At 42.0% G+C, this 22,366-nt stretch overlaps 1 pseudogene across 1 annotated transcript in view; it reads right to left on the reverse strand.

Annotated features, from left to right (window-relative positions):
- The window catches only part of LOC311130327 (VPS10 domain-containing receptor SorCS3-like), a 195,384-nt pseudogene that overhangs the window by 100,762 nt on the left and 72,256 nt on the right, over positions 1 to 22,366 (reverse strand). The window contains exon 2 of the transcript in view: positions 1,474 to 1,527. The product of the transcript in view is annotated as a VPS10 domain-containing receptor SorCS3-like (transcript). The remainder of the gene's footprint in view (positions 1 to 1,473; positions 1,528 to 22,366) is intronic.

Below are 22,366 nucleotides of genomic sequence, written 5' to 3' on the forward strand. Positions count from 1 at the left end.
CTGTGGGGACAACATCATCGATGCACTTATTGATGAAGCCACTGACTGATGTGATGTACTCGTCAATGCCATCGGAAGAATCCTGGAACATATTCCAGTCTGTGTTAGCAAAACAGTCCTGTATTTTAGCATCTGCGTCATCTGACCACTTCCTTATTAATCGAGTCACTGGTGCTTCCTGCTTTAGTTTATGCTTATAAGCAGGAATCAGGAGGATAGAGTTAAGGTCAGATTTGCCAAATGGAGGGCGAGGGAGAGCTCTGTGTGTGGAGTAAAGGTGGTCTAGAGTTTTTTTCCCTCTGGTTGCACATTTAACATGCTGGTAGAAATTAGGTAGAATGGATTTAAGTTCCCTGCATTAAAGTCCCCAGCCACTAGGAGTGCTGCCTCTGGATGAGTGTTTTCCTGTTTACTTATGGCCTTATACAGCTCATTGAGCGCAATCTTAGTGCAAGCATCGGTTTGTTGTGGTAAATAGACAGCTACGAAAAATATAGATGAAAACTCTCTTGGTAAATAGTGTGGTCTACAGCTTATGATGAGATACTCTACCTCAGACGAGCAAAACCTAAAGACTTCCTTAGTATTAGATTTTATGCACCAGCTGTTGTTTACAAATGTACACAGACCACCACACCTTGTCTTACCGGAGTCAGCTTTTCTATCCTGCCGATGTAGCATATATCCCACCAGCTGTATGTTATCCATGTAGTCGTTCAGCCACGACTCGGTGAAACATAAAATATTACAGTTTTTAATGTCCCGTTGGTAGGATAACCTTAATCTTAGGTCATCCAATTTATTTTCAAATGATTGAACATTGGCTAATAGGATGGATGAGGCAGTTTTTCTCGCTCGCTGTCGGATCCTTACAAGGCACCCCGACCTACGTCCACGATATTGCCGTCTCTTTCTCATGCGAATGACAGGGATTTGGGCCTTGTCGGGTGTCTGTAGAATTTCCTTCACGTCCAACTCGTTGAAGAAAAAAATCTTCGTCCAATACGAGGTGAGTAATTGCTGTACTGTTATCCAGAAACTATTTTTGGTCATAAGAGACAGTAGCAGAAACATTATGTACAGAATAAATTACAAATAATGCGAAAAACACACATAATAGTACAATTGCAGCCATCTTCTCTGGCGCCACATCACGTTAAACTTGCAGTCAGTTTATACAAGAGTAGAGACTAGTCATCGTTCACCTGGGGCGCCATGCCCAAAGCTCAGTAGTGCAATGCTGCTTTGCATGCAGCAGTCTTGTACAAAGCAGTGAGGAAGAGAGAAAGAGACAAGGGGGAAGGGAGAGAGAAATATGGAGGGGGAGAGAGAGTAGAAAAGAGAAAGATGGTGGAGAGAGACTGCACTATTGTTACTATGATGAATCTGAATACGTGTCAGGGGAGGGAGGGAAAGAGAGGGAGGGAGAGAGGAAGTGATAGAGACAGAGAGGGAGAGATGAAGAAAGGCTACTGATTTACCTCCACAGGGTGCTCTCTGTAACACACTGGTCAGAATCAGGATCACCTGGAAACAAAACAGACATAATATGTGTTATAAGTATGTAATAAGCCATGAAATAACTCTATTAGATAATAAACAGAAACATTTAAGAATACCACAGGTTATTCTAGACAAGAGAGACTGGGCAAACGTATTCTATATTCTCGTAGAAGAACACCAACATACGTATTCCATCAAAACCAATCAAAACCAGCATAAACAACAACAACAGGTGTTTGTCGATACATTGGCATGTTATGAATGTCCCTTCGGCTCCGTCCCCAACACAACACTAGTCAAGGGGCACTATGCCAGCCTGTATACCCACTTTGAACCCTCTCTCTCTTGATCCCTCAGTGCTGCCAGGCTTGGCCCCTGACAAGTATGATCCTGCAGTCAGTCTCTCTGTTCCCATAGCTTTGGTCTGAGCGGTTTGAAGAGCGGGAAAGAGAGAGAGGAGGGAAGGGGGTCTTTGACAACACACTAAACAAGGAGACAGGTGAATCACAGACCAAGATGGCCGACCATATTCTAGAGACCCAGCGGTCAGATTTGATATCAAAACAGAGGACCAGAGAACTCAGTGTTTTTTTGACTCGCTGAAGACTGAAATGACATCTATCACTGAATCCAAGATCAACCCCTATACCTCCTCCCAAGCACTCCTGTAGGAAATGTTCATATTGTAGATTATTTGAAGTTTAAAAAAGATTATGAAGTTTATAATTTCAAATTTCAAACTTGATTTTCCATTACGGAAAATGTATCAACCCCTACATTTTTATTTATTTATAATCCACAAAATAATTCACATTCCTGTTGCTGCAGGATTATTTTCCTGCTGTATCAAACTGCCTCAATCTTACATATGTAGGTGCAAGCAGTATGGCAAAAATTCCACCCAGCCTATTAGAAGGCAAATCGTTAAAAAGTTATTACCATTCTGCTTAAACCTGTCTTAGGCCTGGACCTCACTGGGGAGCCACTAATGGTTCTCTCTGAGAGATGGTGCCACCACCCTGGAGGCCCTCTCCTCCTCCTAAGACTGTGAGCAGATGGTTTGGGCCAAGCAAGATTGCACTGCCAGAGAGGGCAATGTAGAGAGAGAGGAAGAAAAACATAGAAGAAGAAAATTGGATTCATGCCATGCCGGTAAAATGCAAAGCATGGTAATGTGTCTGTATCTGTGTGTGTGTGTGCGTGAGCTTGCATGTTCTTGCTTAAGAGTGTGTGTGTGTGTGTGTGTGTGTGTGTGTGTGTGTGTGTGTGTGTGTGTGTGTGTGTGTGTGTGTGTGTGTGTGTGTGGAGATCCCTGCAGGCGCCTGATGTTGTCAGACAAGCTTGCTCTCCTCTGCCAGGGGGTGGCACCACACAGACAGGGAGCAGTCTCCCTCCGTGACAGCATGAATTGAAAATTCACATCGAATAACTAGGGCACCAGCTGAAATCTCAGAGAATACTTTTGTCCTGTCAGCTTGTATCACCCTCATGAAAATCTTAATCATGTCTCTGAGAATGCCATGCTCGCCCAACCACAAACGGAATACAAACGGTGAAAGCATTAAATGTGGGGCAGTTGTGTAAAATACTCAACTTTCAGCAACTCCTTGTAACATATTGTCAAGTTTGTTTACATAGTGCTGATCTTTGTTGGTCCTGTTTAGTCGACTTACAATGGATTTAATGCAATATGGATGGCATAAACTGTAAACAAATAAGTTTCACGGAGGGCCATTTTTCAAGTACATTCTCCCCTCTTTGAAAGCCCCAATTGACCTGCAATGAATGAAAGAAAATGTAGCTTGTTGACTCGCAATTAACCAACTGTGGTGAAAACATATTATTAGCATAACTAAATGTCCCATGTCCACAAAGACCAATTCAAAGTGCCAAACGCAATTTGGAATGCTGATTTAGTTCTGCGGTGAACTAATGATAGGTCACTAATGACTTTGAAAAAACAGTTAATCTCTCCTCCAAGCCAGTCAGAAGTTTAATTGTGATAGCCCCGCAAATTGCTGGTGTCCATCGCCGGGGTCAATGCTATGCGGCCCAGTAACAAGGACACTAAATTGAACATGCTTTTCGATATTGAATACTAAATGAGTATCTAGTCTCTCAGGAGTGTTGAATCAGTGCGGCGTGGCAGAAACACCTGGCTAATAAAAATAACACCTCAGAATGTCTGTGTCCTTGTGGATAACTGAGGCTGCATGTGACGACAGTGTTGCATCATGGTTGCATTAACCATACAGTAGCTGGGTGATTCTTTAACTATGGTACTTTTCTTGTCCCTGGATGAAATAATAAAAACTAAAAAACATTTCTTCTTTTTTGTTTTTGTCATACTTACTCCACCCTAAGGGGAACTTATAAAAAATGTATCATGGCTCAATCATTCTTTTTATTATATAATATGAGGCCTTTTATGCATGGTTTTTACTGTTTTCCCTCTGTCCCTAAGCCAGACTTTGTATCTTCAACCTCACTTAATTCTAAATTAAATATTTAAATAATGTAGATTTCAAGTACAAATGATAAAATACCATTTATTTCAATTCTACATATTATATATTGTGATACATATTCACATTTCCTATATTTTTCATAAATAGAACCCTTGTCCCTTGGGGTCACTGTCATTTCCACCACACTGTACAAAATAGAATCCTGGGATCAGTGTTTTAGGTTTGTATATTTAGTAACCATAGCAACAGAAACTCCACAGTGGAACACATGGCTGGATGAAATGGTGTCCTCTACAGGGGGTAATGAAAAGAAGAAAAATCAAGGTAAATATGAGTAAAACTGAGAGTATGTTTATTGGTCGTCATTTCCAAACAGCTCATATTTCACATGGACGTAAAAATAACTGGATACATTTAATTTAATAATGTGTAATTTGTGTATATTTAATGCTAACTCTAAAACTAATATTAGCAGGCTAACATAGCATGAGATTTTAGAGGGAAAGTGGGGAAATGTCATTTCCACCACAGTCATTTCCACCACGGTGTTCATTGTGGTGGTAAAGACAGGTTGTGGTGGAAATGACATTGTTCGTGCTAAACAGCAAATTATTTGGGCTATAATACTGATACTAAATTCAAAAACAGTTTTAACAATATTACAATATTGTTGGTAAATAAGAGAACAATAGATAAGTAGGTTTGACATGATGTCTTGGCTCTTTCTTTAAGATGGCAAGCAATACCACAGCACAGAGGTCAAGATCATACAGAGAAAGAATAAAATCAGATCCACTTAAATATGCAGAGTCCCTCAAGAAGGACAGAGAAAGATACCTGAAGAAAAAGCAACAAGGTGTTGTTAAATCTGTGACAGAAATGCCGAAAAGAGAACAACGAAAAATGAGAAGACAGTGGCGAATTTCTCAACGAAACAGACGTAGGAAATGGAAAATGGTCTCAGCAGTGAATAGTTTCATGGCACATACAACACCACCACCATCACCAGACAACATGAGTGTTAATGCAGAAGACATCCCTGAAACACCTCAGCTGTGTGAGCCTACACCAGAGAGAACTCCACAGAGGAAAAGAGGGAGAAAAAAGGTTGCGAAGGCAAAAGCAAAGGTGTACAGAGATCTTAATCCCCATCCTTGCCAGTGTTTTGGTCTCAAAAAAGTCAACATACTGGGAGCACAGAAGATGGAGACTGCATTGGGATCACCAAGTTCAAGCACACTTACCAGCACATCTCAACCCATCATAGACCTGCATGAGGGACTGATTGGAAGTTGGTGTGTGGTACGGTATGATGGGGATCCTTACCCTGGCATTATACAGGATGTGGACCCTGAGGGTTGTGCTCTGGTGAGAACCATGAGTCATATTGGCAAAAACAAGTTCTTCTGGCCTATGAGAGACGATGTTATTTGGTACCGGCCAGAAGATGTGATCAGGCTGGTCCCAGAGCCTCAACCAGTAACAAAGAGGCATGTGATGGTGGAGCCAACAGTTTGGAAAGAAATATGCTCTGTTCTTGACCATGAAACATAACTGAACCTCTGGCCCATATGCAAGTTTGACAGATACAGTATTTAGCAAATACAATGTCTATTTAGTCAGATTCAACTTGTTATTCCACATGATTACGTTTGACAGTACATGGATTTACGATATAACACACATGACAGTAATGTTTAAGTACAGAGTGTTTGCTCTGGTTCAGCATAGGCATATAAGTTTTCAATTTCAAAATATATTGCCTATTTTATCTGTTATTCAACTGGTTATTTTAAGGTTATGTTAAGGTAATGATGACATTTACATTACATTTTTGTCATTTAGCAGACGCTCTTATCCAGAGCGACTTACAGGAGCAATTAGGGTTAAGTGCCTTGCTCAAGGGCACATCGACAGATTTTTCACCTATGACATAAAGGGTTTGCTCTAGTTTGTACTAGTTTGCTCTAGTTCAGCATGTAGAAAACAGTGAAGAAATGATTTGCTGATTTTTAACACAAATTCATGTTTTTTCATTTTTTGGATTGTTTTTAATTTAAAAATATTGGTGATATGTTTTTGTTCACAAATGCTGTTGCTTATTGATTCGCTCTGGTTCACCACATAGAGCAGTAGAAAAATTGTTTTTAATTGGAAGTTGCCTATCTGTCATTTCCGCCACACACTGTCTCTTCCGCCACGCCATGTCATTTCCACCACAACACATATTTTAAAGTAAAACATATAAAAAACATACAATCAAACCAACTATATTCAGTGGTGTTGATAATTGTGCAGTTAGGGCTAAGATTTGTGTATACACTTTGAGAAATATATGATTTTGAGCTATGATAAGAAAATGAAATGTTCCATTGACCTAGTTTTAGGTGTTTTTTAGTGTAAACATTGTAAAATCTTTACAGTTACATTTCTGAAAAAAATAATAAATTACAAATTTGAACAGATATGTGTGTGCTATTTAATCAAATATATTTATAACAGAAGATATTTCATTATTTTCTCTTAAAAATACATGTTTTGTTATGTGATGGAAATGACCGTTTTCTTGGACTGTCAGATAAAAATGGCAAAAAATATATATTAGTAAATACAAATCATCACAGCCAACTTCAGGGAAGGTTTCCAGACAGATTGAGAAACCAACTGATACTAAAAAATTGTTTGTAGAAATGTTTTTATTTTCTGAAACTGTCTAGCTCAAAGAGTACCATAGTTGAAGAATTACCCAGCTGTGTTATGGAACATGGAACATGTCAAAGAATACTCATTAAAACATAAATGTAGGGTAGGGAACATCAGTTGATCATTTGTTTTAATATATTTTTCTTGAGACACCTGTATAGGTGTATGTTAATGAGACTTCTGCCTGTTTACACAACGACTCTTCTCAATCAAAGACTTCAGTACCTATTCTTCTTGATAGCTATACCCCCCATAGCCACACTACTGATCAGGTCCACTCTACTCTTAAGCTCAAGGAACAGCAGCATTTGACTCCGATGCAGAGAGAGAGAGAGAGAGAGAGAGAGAGAGAGAGAGAGGGCGAGACACAGACAGAGAAACTGAAAGCCACGTCAAAATCCCCAAAAAGGCAGCAGAGCTTGAAAAACAAATGTAAGAGCAGATGTCAACAAAATGGCAGCCGAACATAATGCTGATCTTTATCCAAAAGTGATTAAGCCCCCCCAGCCTTTCAGTAATGTGTCAGCAGCCAAGCTATTACTACATCAAGTGGAGGGAGAGGCCCGTTTATGAGAAAGGGAGATGGGAGATTTTTGATGTCTCTATCCGGGCACACACACACACACACACACACACCACAAATGGATAGGTTTGATGGTTCTATCCGAGCGGTGTGTATGTGTGTGTTAGTGTTTTATGGCGCCTGTCGTTGGAAAACAGGATCCCTTTTCATGTCATGATTTGCCTTGACTGACATGTATGCTATAGAGCTGGCGGTAAGTGCATTTACTAAGCACCTTTGAATTGGCCCTCACACAATTACTTATAGCTTCCAATTGGCTCATTCATCACCCCTCCTCTCTCCTGTAACTATTCCCCAGGTCGTTGCTGAAAATGAGAATATGTTCTCAGTCAACTTACCTGGTAAAATAACCTTAAAATAAATAAACAATAAATAAATAAATAGTGAGAGCAAAAACTGTGTGTACATAGAGTGTGTGTGTGTGTGTGTGTGTGTGTGTGTGTATGTGTCTGTGCGCGTGCGTGTGAGAGAGAGAGAGCGCGATAGAGAGAGAGAGAGAGAGAGAGAGAGAGAGAGAGAGAGAGAGAGAGAGAGAGGGAGGGAGAGATGGATAGAGAGAGAGAGAGAGAGAGAGAGAGAGAGAGAGAGAGAGAGAGAGAGAGAGAGAGAGAGAGAGAGAGAGAGAGAGAGAGAGAGAGAGAGAGAGAGAGAGAGAGAGGGGGACAAGAGAAGCTACATGAGCTAGTAGCACTACGCCTAAACTCTGCTAAAACAAGGGGAAACGCTGGCTGTTAAAAAGTCTGTTCAGTAGCATGTTTATGTAGACTCAGGTAGTAGGGGACATGGTGGGAAATATCCCATTAAAATGTAATACATGAATATACTGTGCAGCGTTACACATTTATTGAGTCATTCCCTCATTCTCTCTCATTGCCAACGGTCTCACAAACACATACACACAAACACATACACACACATACACACACCACTGGAGGCTGGTGGGAGGAGCTATAGGAGAACATGCTCATTGTAATGGAACGGAGTCAAACATGTGGTTTCCATTTTTTATTGTGTTTGATACCGTCCCAGTTATACCATTTCAGCCATTACAATGAGCCCGTCCTCTTATAGCTATTCCCACCAGCCTCCACTGACACACACACAAACACACATACACACATGCATGTACACACAGGGAGAAGTCGAAATTGGACGAGGACGACGAGAAATGCCTTCAAACCAGCCACTAGGGGCAGCAGTGAGCGCTATTACCATCAAGTAGATTTTGCTAGGGCATTGTGGTGGATGGGAGTAATACCATTGGTTAAGGTTTGGAATAGGGTTAAAACATTAAGTTTAAGCACTTATTCTGAATGGTTAAGGTAAAGGTTAACGTTTGGGATAGGTAAACAAAAAAAAAAAAACACTGTCCACAACTGGCCTTGAACACACAGCCTTCTGATCCTGAGTCTATCGGATACCATGTGTGTTCAATTCCAGTCGTAGACACTGGTTTTAATTGTTTTGTTTGAACCCTATCCCAAACCTTAACCCTTACCGTAACCATTCAGGATAAGTGCCTAAACTTAACCCTTAATTCGAAATGTGACATTTGGTGAAATGGAACGATACTGAGCAGCAGGGGCAACAAAAACACTTTGGCAGTTGGGGCCACTTCAAAATGATGTTTTTTAGAATGTGGATGAACATCTAATTCCGCAGTGAGACTGTGAGAGCTTGTTGTGCACGCATGCCAGCACACACACACACACACACACACACACACACACACACACACACACACACACACACACACACACACACACACACACACACACACACACACACACAGTTCATCTTTTTGGCCTTCAGCTGATACAGCCCTCATTTACTTTATAAAATCCTTATTGATTCTCCTCATTCACAGCAAAGGAATATATATACAGTAGTGGTCTGTGGAGCCAGCCCAAGGTTAACCTTACAAATCATTACCTATTTAAATACAGCCAGGTGGAGTAAGTAGCTTAAGAAACAAACAGGAAATATGATATGAGAGAGTAGGTCTGGATGGAGCTGTGCATTCGGAAAGTATTCAGACTGCTTAACTTTTTTACAGCCTTATTCTAAAATTGATTAAATTGTTTTTTCCTCATCACTCTACACTCAATACCCCATAATGACAAAGCAAAAACAGGTTGATTTTTTTTGCAAATGTATTCAAATTAAAAGTATTCAGACCCTTTACTCAGCTCTCTCTAATAACACCTGTGATTGCTTTATGCCTCTCTCCCATGTCAATATGCCTTGCCTATTGCTGTTCCAGTTAGTTCTTATTATACAATTTCACTGTAGAACCCCAAGTCCCTCTCAAACTGCCTCAAATAGTTCCTTTGTTCCACCCCCCATACACGCGGAGACCGGCTCAATCGGTGCCTCCAGTGATGCTATCTCTTTCATTGTTACCCAACGCTTAGGTTTACCTCAACTGTACTCATATCCTTCCATATCCTTTTCTGTACATAATGCCCTGAATCTTTTCTACAACGCCCGGAAATCTGCCCCCTTTATTCTCTGTACCCAACGCACTAGAAGACCAGTTCTTAAAGCCTTTAGCCGTATCCTTATTCTATTCCTCCTCTGTTCCTCTGGTGATGTAGAGGTTAACCCAGGCCCTGTAGCCACCAGTATCACTCCTACTCCCCAGGCGCTATCATTTGTTGACTTCTGTAACCGTAAAAGCCTTGGTTTCTTGCATGTTAATATCAGAAGCCTCCTTCCTAAGTTTGAGTTATTCACTGTGTTAGCACACTCCGCCAACCCTGATGTTCTAGCATTGTCTGAATCTTGGCTTAGGAAGGCCACCAAAAATTCTGAAATTTCCATCCCCAACTATAACATTTTCCGTCTAGATAGAACTGCCAAAGGGGGTGGAGTTGCAATCTACTGTAGCTCTATCATACTATCCAGGTCTGTGCCCAAACAGTTTGAGCTTCTACTTCTAAAAATCCACCTTTCCAGAAATAAGTCTCTCACTGTTGCCGCTTGCTACAGCCCCCCCTCAGCCCCCAGCTGTGCCCTGGACACCATATGTGAATTGATTGCCCCCCATTTATCGTCAGAGTTCGTACTGCTTGGTGACCTAAATTGGGATATGCTTAACACCCCGGCCATCCTACAATCCAAACTAGATGCCCTCAATCTCACACAAATGATCAACGAACCGACCAGGTACAACCCAAAATCCGTAAACATGGGTACCCTCATAGATAACATCCTGACTAACTTACCCTCTAAATACACCTCCGCTGTCTTCAACCAGGATCTCAGCGATCACTGCCTTATTGCCTGCGTCCGTAACGGGTCCGCGGTCAAACGACCACCCCTCATCACTGTCAAACGCTCCCTAAAACACTTTAGCGAGCAGGCCTTCCTAATTGACCTGGCCCAGGTATCCTGGATGGATATAGATCTCATTCCGTCAGTAGAGGATGCCTGGCTGTTCTTTAAAAGTAATTTCCTCTCAATCTTAAATAAACATGCCCCATTCAAAAAATACAGAACTAAGAACATATATAGCCCCTGGTTCTCCTCAGACTTGACTGCCCTTGACCAGCACAAAAACATCCTGTGGCGTACTGCATTAGCATCAAATAGCCCCCGCGATATGCAACTTTTCAGGGAAGTTAGGAACCAATATACACAAGCAGTTAGGAAAGCAAAGGCAAATTTTTTCAAACAGAAACTTGCATCCTGTAGCGCTAACTCCAAAAAGTTTTGGGACACTGTAAAGTCCATGGAAAATAAGAGCACTTCTTCCCAGCTGCCCACTGCACTGAGGCTAGGAAACACTATCACCACCGATAAATCTACAATAATCGAGAATTTCAACAAGCATTTTGCTACGGCTGGCCATGCCACTACCCCGGCCACCAGCTCTGCACCTTCCGCTGCAACTTGCCCATGCCCCCACCGCTTCTCCTTCACACAAATTCAGACAGCTGATGTTCTGAAAGAGCAGCAAAATCTGGACCCCTACAAATCATCTGGGCTAGACAATCTGGACCCTTTCTTTCTAAAACTAGCCGCCGAAATTGTCGCAACCCCTATTACTAGCCTGTTCAACCTCTCTTTCGTAACATCTGAGATCCCCAGAGATTGGAAAGCTGGGGGTGACACTCTAGATCCAAACTGTTACAGACCTATATCCATCCTGCCCTGCCTTTCGAAAGTTTTTGAAAGCCAAGTTAACAAACAGATCACCGACCATTTCGAATCCCACCGTACCTTCTCCGCTATGCAATCCGGTTTCCGAGCTGGTCATGGGTGCACTTCAGCCACGCTCAAGGTCCTAAACGATATTATAACCGCGATCAATAATAGACAGTACTGTGCAGCCGACTTCATCGACCTGGCCAAGGCTTTCGACTCTGTCAACCACCGCATTCTTATTGGCAGACTAAATAGCCTTGGTTTCTCAAATGACTGCCTCGCCTGGTTCACCAACTACTTCTCAGATAGAGTTCAATGTGTCAAATCGGAGGGCCTGTTGTCTGGACCTATGGCAGTCTCTATGGGGGTGCCACAGGGTTCAATTCTTGGGCCGACTCTTTTCTCTGTGTATATCAATGATGTCGCTCTTGCTGCTGGTGACTCTCAGATCCACCTCTACGCAGACGACACCATTTTGTATACATCTGGCCCTTCATTGGACACTGTGTTAACAAACCTCCAAACGAGCTTCAATGCCATACAACACTCCTTCAGTAGCCTCCAACTGCTCTTAAACACTAGTAAAACTAAATGCATGCTCTTCAATCGAACGCTGCTGGCACCCGCCCACCCGACTAGAATCACTACTCTCGACGGGTCTGACCTAGAGTATGTGGACAACTACAAATACCTAGGTGTCTGGTTAGACTGTAAACTCTCCTTCCAGACTCACATTAAGAATCTCCAATCCAAAGTTAAATCTAGAATTGGCTTCCTATTTCGCAACAAAGCCTCCTTCACTCATGCTGCCAAACATGCCCTCCTAAAACTGACTATCCTACCAATCCTTGACTTCGGCGATGTCATTTACAAAATAGCCTCCAACACTCTACTCAGCAAATTGGATGTAGTCTATCACAGTGCCATCCGTTTTGTCACCAAAGCCCCATATACTACCCACAACTGTGACCTGTACGCTCTTGTTGGCTGGTCCTCACTACATGTTCGTCGCCAAACCCACTGGCTCCAGGCCATCTATAAATCACTGCTAGGCAAATCCCTGCCTTATCTTAGCTCATTGGTCACCATAGCAACACCCACCCATAGTATGCGCTCCAGCAGGTATATCTCACTGGTCATCCCCAAAGCCAACACCTCCTTTGGTCGCCATTCCTTCCAGTTCTTTGCTGCCAATGACTGGAACGAATTGCAAAAATCTCTGAAGCTGGAGACTCTTATCTCCCTCACTAACTTTAAGCATCAGTTGTCAGAGCACCTTACCGATCACTGCACCTGTACACAGCCCATCTGAAATTAGCCCACCCAACTACCTCATCCCTATATTGTTATTTATTTTGCTAATTTGCACCCCAGTATCTCTATTTGCACATCATCTCTTGCACATCTATCATTCCAGTGTTAATACTAATTGTAATTATTTTGCACTATAGCCGATTTATTGCCTTACCTCCATAACTTGCTACATTTGCACACACTGTATATATATTTTCTGTTGTATTTTTGACTTTATGTTTTGTTTTACCCCATATGTAACTCTGTGTTGTTTTTATCGCACTGCTTTGCTTTATCTTGGCCAGGTCGCAGTTGTAAATGAGAACTTGTTCTCAACTGGCTTACCTGGTTAAATAAAGGTGAAATAAAATAAAATAAAAATAAAAAGTACTTTGTTGAAGCACCTTTGGCAGCGATTACAGCCTTGAGTCTTGTTGGGTATTAGGCTACAAGCTTGGCACAACTGTATTTGGGGAGTTTCTCCCATTCTTCTCTGCAGATCCTCTCAAGCTCTGTCAGGTTGGATGGGGAGCATTGCTGCACAGCTATTTTCAGGTCTCTCAAGGCTCTGGCTGGGCTCTGGCTGGGCCACTCACGGTCATTCAGAGACTTGGCTCGAAGCCACTCCTGCATTGTCTTGGCTGTGTGCTTAGGGTCGTTGTCCTGTTGGAAGGTGAACCTTCGCCACAGTCTGAGGTCCTGAGCGCTCTGGAGCACGTTTTCATCAAGGATCTCTCTGTACTTTACTCCGTTCATCTTTTGCTCGATCCTGACTAGTCTTCCAGTCCCTGCCGCTGAAAAACATCCCCACAGCATGATGCTGCCACCACCATGCTTCACCGTAGGGATTGTATTGGCCAGGTGATGAGCGGTGCCAGGTTTCCTCCAGACGTGACGCTTGGCATTCAGGCCAAAGAGTTCAATCTTGGTTTCATCAGACCATAGTATCTTGTTTCTCATGGTCTGAGAGTCCTTTAGGTGCCTTTTGGCAAACTCCAAGCGGGCTGTCATGTGACTTTTACTGAGGAGTATCTTCCATCTGGCCACTCTACCATAAAGGCCTGATTGGTGGATTGCTGCAGAGACGGTTGTCCTTCTGGAAGGTTCTCCTATCTCCACAGAGGAACTATGGAGCTCTGTCAGGGTGACCATCGGGTTCTTGGTCACCTCCCTGACTCTAGGAAGAGTCTTGGTGGTTACAAACTTCTTCCATTTAAGAATGATGGAGGCCACTGTGTTCTTTGGGACCTAAAATGCTGCAGAAATGTTTTGGTACCCTTCCTCAGATCTGTGCCTCGAAACAATCCTGTCTCGGAGCTCTACAGACAATTCCTTCGACCTCATGGCTTGGTTTTTGTTCTGACATGCACTGTCAACAGTGGGACCTTATATAGACAGGTGTGTGCCTTTCCAAATCATGTCCAATCAATTGAATTTACCACAGGTACATTCCAATCAAGTTGTAGAAACATCTCCAGGATGATCAATGGAAACAGGATGCACTTTAGCTCAATTTCGAGTCTCATATCAAAGGGACTGAATACTTATGCAAATAAGGTATTTCTGTTATTTATTTTTAATGCATTTGCACAATTTCTAAAAACCTGTTTTCTCTTTGTCATTATAGGGAATTGTTTGCAGATTGACGAGGGAAAAAACTAATTTAATCCGGTGTAGAATAAGGCTGTAATGTAACAAAATGTGGAAAAAGTGAAGAGGTCTGAATACTTTCCGAAAGCACTTTATATACAGTAGCGGTCTGTGGAGACAGCCCAAGGTTAACCTTTCAAATCATTACCTATTTAAATACAGCCAGGTGGAGTAAGTAGCTTAATAAACAGACAGGAAATACGATATGAGAGAGTAGGTCTGGATGGAGCTCTATCTGTTCACCATTATAGCGATGGTGATTCTTATTACCTTAGTTATGGAGAACTAGGGAGGTAGCCAAGCCAAGCTTTCCCTATGGGGTTCTACCTCCTTCCCTCTATCTCCCTCCCTACTTTCTCCTCTAACACTCCTCTCCCTCTATCCATGCCTCTCCTCTTTGCTACCTCTTTCTCGCCAGTTCTTTCCCTTCTGGATTCATTGCTTACCCCTACCTCCACCTCTATCTGACCTCCCCTGTCCTCCCTTAATTTGTATCTCTCTCCCTCCCTCACATCCCTCTCTCACCTCTTGCTCATTCTCTCTCCTCTGTCATTACGTCCTTTCTTTCTCTCCCTCCCTCCTTCTGTCCCTTCCATCCCTCTATCTCTATCACTCCACAGCCCTCCCGCCCTCTTTCCCTCCCCCTCTCCACTCTCTCCCCCTCGCTCAGCCCCTCCTCTCTCTCTATCACTCCACAGCCATCCCTCCCTCTTTCCCTCCCCCTCTCCACTCTCTCCCCCTCGCTCAGCCCCTCCTCTCTCTCTATCACTCCACAGCCTTCCCTCCCTCTTTCCCTCCCCCTCTCCACTCTCTCCCCCTCCCTCAGCCCCTCCTCTCTCGCTCTCCGTCTCCTATCTCTGTCTCGCTTCTTCGACCATCTCTCTCCACCCCGTCTCTCTCTCTCTCTTCCTCCCTCCTCTCTCTCTCTCCGTACAGCAGAAGGGAGTAGAGTTAGAGTTATACACTGCCTGGAGGAGGCCTAATTAAAATCAATGTACATTTACTGAATGTTGATTAAACCGGAATGGAAATACTTATCTGTTTGGAATTTTAATGAAATAACTCCCATGAAATGTGGAGTGAAAGCGTTCTCACGTATCACAACTATTGGTTTTTAAAACGTGAATGATTGATCACACCACTGTCATAGGCTATTACACAAATACACCTGAAACGTACACAACACAGTCAATAATAATTTTCATGTAACTAAACCAGCTCAAGAGAAATTGCTGTTTTTCGTACATTTGGATGATGTAGCCTTTCACACCAACAGAAATGTACTGGTTTCCATATGTTCCCATTATGTGGCACATTCCTACACAACATTCTTCTATCTTTATCTAAATGATTTATGTGGTGGCATTCCACTTCATAATCACCTGTCATTAACAGTTTTCCCATTTCAACTTCAAAGTCCAGCGATAAAAGAGTGCTACCATAACAACTTAAATGTGGCTGCAATGTCCCTGTAAATTCAAAGGGACAGAGTGATACTCACCCATTGCCATATTTGATGGATATTATCTAGAAACCAAAGAGAAACCTTCAACCATGCACAGATAGCATTGGGATGGATACAACTCTCTACCAGACCATGCCATTTGGTGAGATTGGGTCACAGCTGCTGTTGCTCACAACAAAAGTCACCATGACCAGTTTGTACCCTATCGTCCAAACTGGATACATTTTCTACATGCTTTATGATTCGGTGGTCTGACACGTTGGAAACAAATGATGATTTGTGCTGGATTGGGATAATAGGTTTTCATATTTCAATATGTCCAATATGTCTCATCATTAATCATCATCACATCAGACACAGACATAGATAAAATGTTAGGCATAACAGCAGGTATAACAACATAACAAACATACAGTGAGTGGACAAAACATTTCCATGACATAGACTGACCAGGGGAATCCAGGTGAAAGCTATGATCCCTTATTGATGTCATAACAAACATATGAGTTCAATATAAAGCACAAGCAGATCAGAGTCAGACTAAAACAACCCAAATCCCTGGCAAACAGGAACTCTGGAAAAGCTAACTTAATGCTAACTTAAAGGGTCATCAAAAGTGTTCCCTCAATGCTCCCTATACCTGCACTATATGTTTGACATTTCCAGAGTGAGGGCACAAGCTGCAGAGCTTCCTTCTCTTACATTCCATTACAGTCGCCCTTTTTCCCTTCCCATGGTGCAACTGTCTCTCAGGCTGGCACTAGCCCTTAGAGTATGTCAAGCGAATCAAACGCTATCTGGCTGCATAGGAGAATCCGTGGTGGAGGTTTGAGCGCGCCCACTGTGAGGAAGAAGGATAAAAGCAAAAGCCAGGCCTGGCGGACTCAGACACTCTCCCTCTCTCTGACTCCATCTTATCTCCAGTCTTGAGTGGTGAGATATCTCCTTCCTTCTTCTCTCCCTTCGACTTTGAACCGTGAACCTCTGGCCAGGGACTTCAATGTCTCTCACGACACATTATCAGGACAAATACTAAAAGGGTAAAGGACTGAAATACAAGGAAGTAAAGGAGTAGGGGACAGTGAGAATGCAGAATGATGTGATGTGAGACCAGGTTTGGAGATATACTGGGGCTTTGGTATGGTCTAATGCACAGTGTTCATCAGGGAGGAAGACATAAGTAGGCTAGGGTCTAAGAACAAGGCAATAAGTGTAGAGTAGACTACAGTAGAAGTAGCAAGACAACTGAATGGTCTAAATATATTCTTCAAAGTGCAATTAGATTAACCTTCAATGTCATCTCTGACCAAACACCTCCTCCACCCGTTGCAACAAATCCCGAACACTCGCCCTTTCCCATTTAAATTAACCACTGACATATAATTAGTGGTTACTGAGACATATTCTACTTTTTTCATCAAATGAGGGACAGGAGTTAGTTTGGAGTTTGTCTTTTCTCATCTTCTCCTAATTCTTCTTTCTCTTTCTCACAGCTCTGGTATTTGTCTCTGTTCCCCCTGTCAGGCAGAGAAGAGGTGGAGGGAAGAAGAAGGGAGGAAGTCTTTCTAAACCACAGTCATACCAGTGTGTGCCATTGTGAATCTTCCTCAGAGGTGACAGGATGAGCCGCATCTCCTAAATTTGTAATCATATTTTTTTAATGTTGTCTTCCTGTCAGTCACCTTGCTGGAGCAGCAGATTGATGTGTCCAATATGGAGAAGGTGTTGTAAAAAATTAATATAACACTTTTCAAAATGGAGTGTTACCGATAGTGTGCCGGCGTAGTCATAACATCTGTCAGGTGCAATTAAAAGTGCAATATGTTGTCCTTTTAGTGGCCTGCGTTGAGATATGGTTTCTCCCTCAGCAGGTGACACAGGGGGGAATGGTCGCTGTCATCCCACAACCAAGTGATCCATTGGCTCAATGTGATACGTCCCACCAATAACGCGGCTCAACTTGGTAGGGGCCACCTGCCAGCATTAACATCCTGATAAGGCAGTGTCAGGGTGGTAGACGACGGCTGGTGTGCGTTACCGTGCCAATCCTCTCCCACCATCCCGCCAGCCACGACGCCATCCATTATTGCTATTTGCGACTGTTTATGATTGATCAGCCATTTTGGAGAATCGCTGGTAGTTGTTGCTCCTTGCACTTTTTACGATTTATGTCTTTCCAGGGTAAACAATGAGAGATGTTAGCGATTCACAAAGGGAATGAAAACAGTGTGTTTAATACACTTACTGTAACATAGTCTGTCTGTCTGTCACAGATTCATTTACATTATATTCCAATGTTGAGAGACATGGTCCTGAAGGCAAATCCGTAAATAATTTAAATGGCAGAAAATGAATATCTAACTCCATATTTACAATTCAAAAGAGCCCTGTTGGTTAAAATAGACCTGGGAATGACGAAATAAATTAATAGAATTTTGGAGCATTTAGATTAAGAAAAACAAGCAAAGTGTTTTTTAATTGTTAGGATATTTAATTATATAAGTCATAGAAGTTATTGTTTTATTAGAGTGCTATTTTTCCTTCTTAAAAACACAACTAAGCCAGAACCAACAAAAATATTATACTGAATAAACTACGGTGTCCATATTAGGAAAGCATACTGTAAATCAGTGAAAGTTTGATATTAGGTAATATATACACACAGTTTATGTAAATGGTTACTCAGTCATGCAGAAAGTCAGTCTTCAGCTGTCATGATTGAACACAGGCCCTGTAGGTCTATCTATTGGGTCATTCAGGTCTGGCATGGGTCACTTATACACAGTCGGCATCACCCAGTCCCAGGCAGCCCTAACAAAAAGTTATATAATGTGTTGCATGGTATGATTCATTCAGTCATCCATAGTCATCCAGTGACCTCACAGGGCACATCCGATGAGTCACCCCAGAAAAGTAGACTGGGCTTGGGATATGCTCGCAGGGTTGTTGGGCGATCACCATGGAGGTTCACAGAAAGAGCTATGGTGATTTGGGGAGATTTGAGGTCAGTTATGGCTACAGTGTAGTGGAGACAGGCACTAAATCCGATTAGTTAGCCCCTAGAGCTAAAGGCTAGGCAGTCTGCTCTTGAGACATGCGGATGACCAAGGTTCAATATATGTTCCATCACAACAGCATCAAAACATAAGCAGGGTTAGCTGAAGGCTATGGTATCAACTGTACTGTATGTGCCATTGAGCTGTGGAGAGATAGATAGGAGTTACCCCAACTATAGGCCTATGAGCGCTGAAAATGTATTTCCGTGATTCAGAAAATTGCTTGAATTGTCTAACAAAGTGTTGGTCCTACAAGAGAATACAATCCTTTTAATTTTTTTTGCGTTGTTTGTAATTTAGCAGACTCTATATTTTCATACTGGCTCCCTGTTGGAATCGAACCCACTACCATGGCATTGCAAGCACCATGCTCTACCAAGTGAGCTACACAGGACTATATGAAGGTAATATAAACCTCGGGTATCTTTACAGTACTCTAACTGTACAGTTGTATAGTGAAGTTGCAACGCTCATGTGTTAGAGAGACTCTTTATAAACCAATTAGAAGTCTAAAAGGTCATAGCCTTGGAGGGGGAAAGATAGAACACAAATTGGCCCATGTTTTAATTTTGACCATCAGACTTTTCACTTAGCAATTCAATTGAGCATGATAATAAGATGATGTGAGAGCTCTGCTCCTTTCTCCTCACTCTCTCTATCTGAGATTTATGCAGTGGAGAGGAGAGGAACATGGGTTTATTAACAAGATTGGGCTCCGAAGAATCTGACAACGTGTATACGTTAAGTAGCTTTTCTTTATTCTCAATAGAGTACTCAAAAAACGAAAACGTGACTATGTCGGAAGTTAGCTAATAAGTAAAAGCGTGGAGATTTTCTACTCTGCTCACAAGTACAATTGGAGCTAAAATAACATATTAGAGCATGTAAATGCACATTTGAGAAAGTATAGCTTACTAGTGTCGAATGATGAAAGATTACAGGTATATGATTGTGCTATGACACGATAAACCACAGTCTTCTTTTATTTTTCTTCTAAGGTTTCTGTGTAGTTTGAAAATTATATTCCACTACAAACTCAACCCCATTCAAAGAACATGTCATTTTCTATAATCATCTCGCCAAATACTTGGAAATATTTTTCCAAAGTAGGGAAATACTGCTTATGCAACCCTTTCATGTAAATAACATGCCTGTAACAACTAGCCGGCCCAAATCACAATCCTCCAAGCTAGTATTATCTCTTTTGGCACATCAAAATACCTAAATATCAGGCCTCCTGTTGTTGCGAGGCTCCAATCGAATATATAGCTCTAAGTGTGGACTAGAAAATAAAGGATGTCCTATTGAGGGAGGCGAATTAAGACTATTAAGTCTCATTAGTGGCTGTAATTCGGTCGGCATGGGCCTGTGTGCTGTGCTCCTTGATATTCAGCATGCTACGGCGATAGCGCCTACTGGGCTTAGAGTGATCATTACAGTGAGGAGCACATTTATTATCTTTGTCAGATGCGCCCCAGACACAATCAATGCCTTTCCAAGAATCCCTAATTTCTTAAAGGGATACTTCGGGATTTTGGCACTAGCATGCTAGCAGATACCCATAGACTTCCAGTCATTGCGCTAATGTTAGTTAGCATTGGCTTGTGAAACTACCTCTAACTTCCTTCATACTGTACACAGACACATAAAAATGGTATCCGCTAGTTCATCTGACTCTGGGGAGTAGATAAAGGGCCTCATTGCCAAAATCCCGAAGAATCCCTTTAAACCGATGGAGATGGGGGGAATATTTCTTCCAACGCACCATTCGCAACAAACATTGTTTATGCAATTGATGCACTCCATGAAGTGTGATTTCGATGTTGTAACTATGCCAGGATGTCAGGAGGGAAGGAGAGAAAGTGATATATTGAAAGAAAAAACATCCATTCATCCATTTGGAATAGATCAACATCACGGACGAATATCCCGCAAATGCCAAAGAAAATATATAGCTTTTAAATGAGCAGACATTTTTATTCATGACAACAGTGAGAACACAACAACAAACTCCCGCTTTGTATTGCCTCGTTCCTAACCCAAGAAGCCTAGTATCCTACAGCTTATGAATGCCCTTTGTTTGTTTTTCAATTATTTGTTGGAAACTGCAAAGAATCTAACTCTTCTTGCTGTAGCTACAGTACACTATTTGACTATTTCTGCACCTCTGACTATCTCTCCTCCTGCTCCTCTCCTAAGTTACCTTGACTATAAATAGAAGGAACCCAGGCAAACATGCAGGTTAATAAAGCTGTCAAAGCTAAACAATCACATTGAAGAATGACAGCATTGGCAACGCGTCTATGTATCCATTCAGGCTAACGCATCATTCCAAGGTAAGGCCTCATTATCAGGGAAATAATACATGGGGGTCTAACACTTTTGGTGGAGGCACACGAGTGTGGGAATAGTGTAGTCATGCTCTTGGATAGCTCTCAGGTCAGGTGTAATTTGGCCGTGCAGAGGCTTAAAGCCAGCTCAATTAGGACATTGCGGTACTTCTCACTCCTCAAGATCAATGCCTTTTTCAGTGACTTTGCTCCCAGGGCTCTCTCTCTCTGTCTCTGCTGGAGTAGAATCAACCAATCAGATGGCTTGCTGACTGCAGTCAATTAGAACTGGACCTTGCCTTCAGAGTGTTAAGGGTTGCAGTCTGTAAATTGAGAGTGGGTGGGTGTTCTTCTGTGGAGTACAGGTAGCTGCTAGCCGTGTGATGTGTTGGATATGTTGTCAATTATGAGATTTCATTCATTCAGTGACACCTGCTGCTAGGTTAAGAAATAAAATGTTGGAGTTTGTTATTTTACTGTGATTATCTTGACAATACCAGAAATCGCAGACAACTCCCTGGTTGAAAAGATAGAACAATACTTTATTAGTGTGTGTGTCATACTCTACTCTCAGGAATTGCCTACAACATTATTAGGCTCTCATATTAATCATCTATTGAACAACAACAACCAAACAAGTTATCCTGACCACAACCTTATTACTAACAGGAGGTGGTGCTGAAAGTACAATGCATCAGTAGAGTATAAAAGGCTCTGCAGTGACGTACACAAATTGGCATTGTCACCTCGTCCTAATTACACAATGATCATCATCATTAACATTTAAAAGGTGACCCGTTGTCTTGGCACAAGCTGCTTTAGTGGATTCCTGTTTGTTTTCTTTCCCATCTTCCTCTGCTGCACCAGCCTTTGTCTCTGTGGGCCTGGAAGGTGAATTTGGTTCTTGCCCCTGCAGACATTTTCAGATGAGCCAATGCAAGCAACTGATTTTACTTTTATCTGCTCTTGTTTCAGTTCAGTTCCCTGGCCTGAAGGTTGGTTCTGTCTGACTGATGTTTCAGATCTAAATAACTAAATAACTACAAATCGAAATAAATTGCAGCCTTGTTAAGACAATATCATCTATACTTTAGAGACGATTTAGGGAATATTTGTTGAATTAGGATAAATGGAGGAAAAGAGATGTTTAAATACATAAGAGTAAT

This window comes from Coregonus lavaretus (genome assembly GCF_964263955.1).
Source record: "Coregonus lavaretus genome assembly, chromosome: 6".
Lineage (NCBI taxonomy): Eukaryota > Metazoa > Chordata > Actinopteri > Salmoniformes > Salmonidae > Coregonus > Coregonus lavaretus.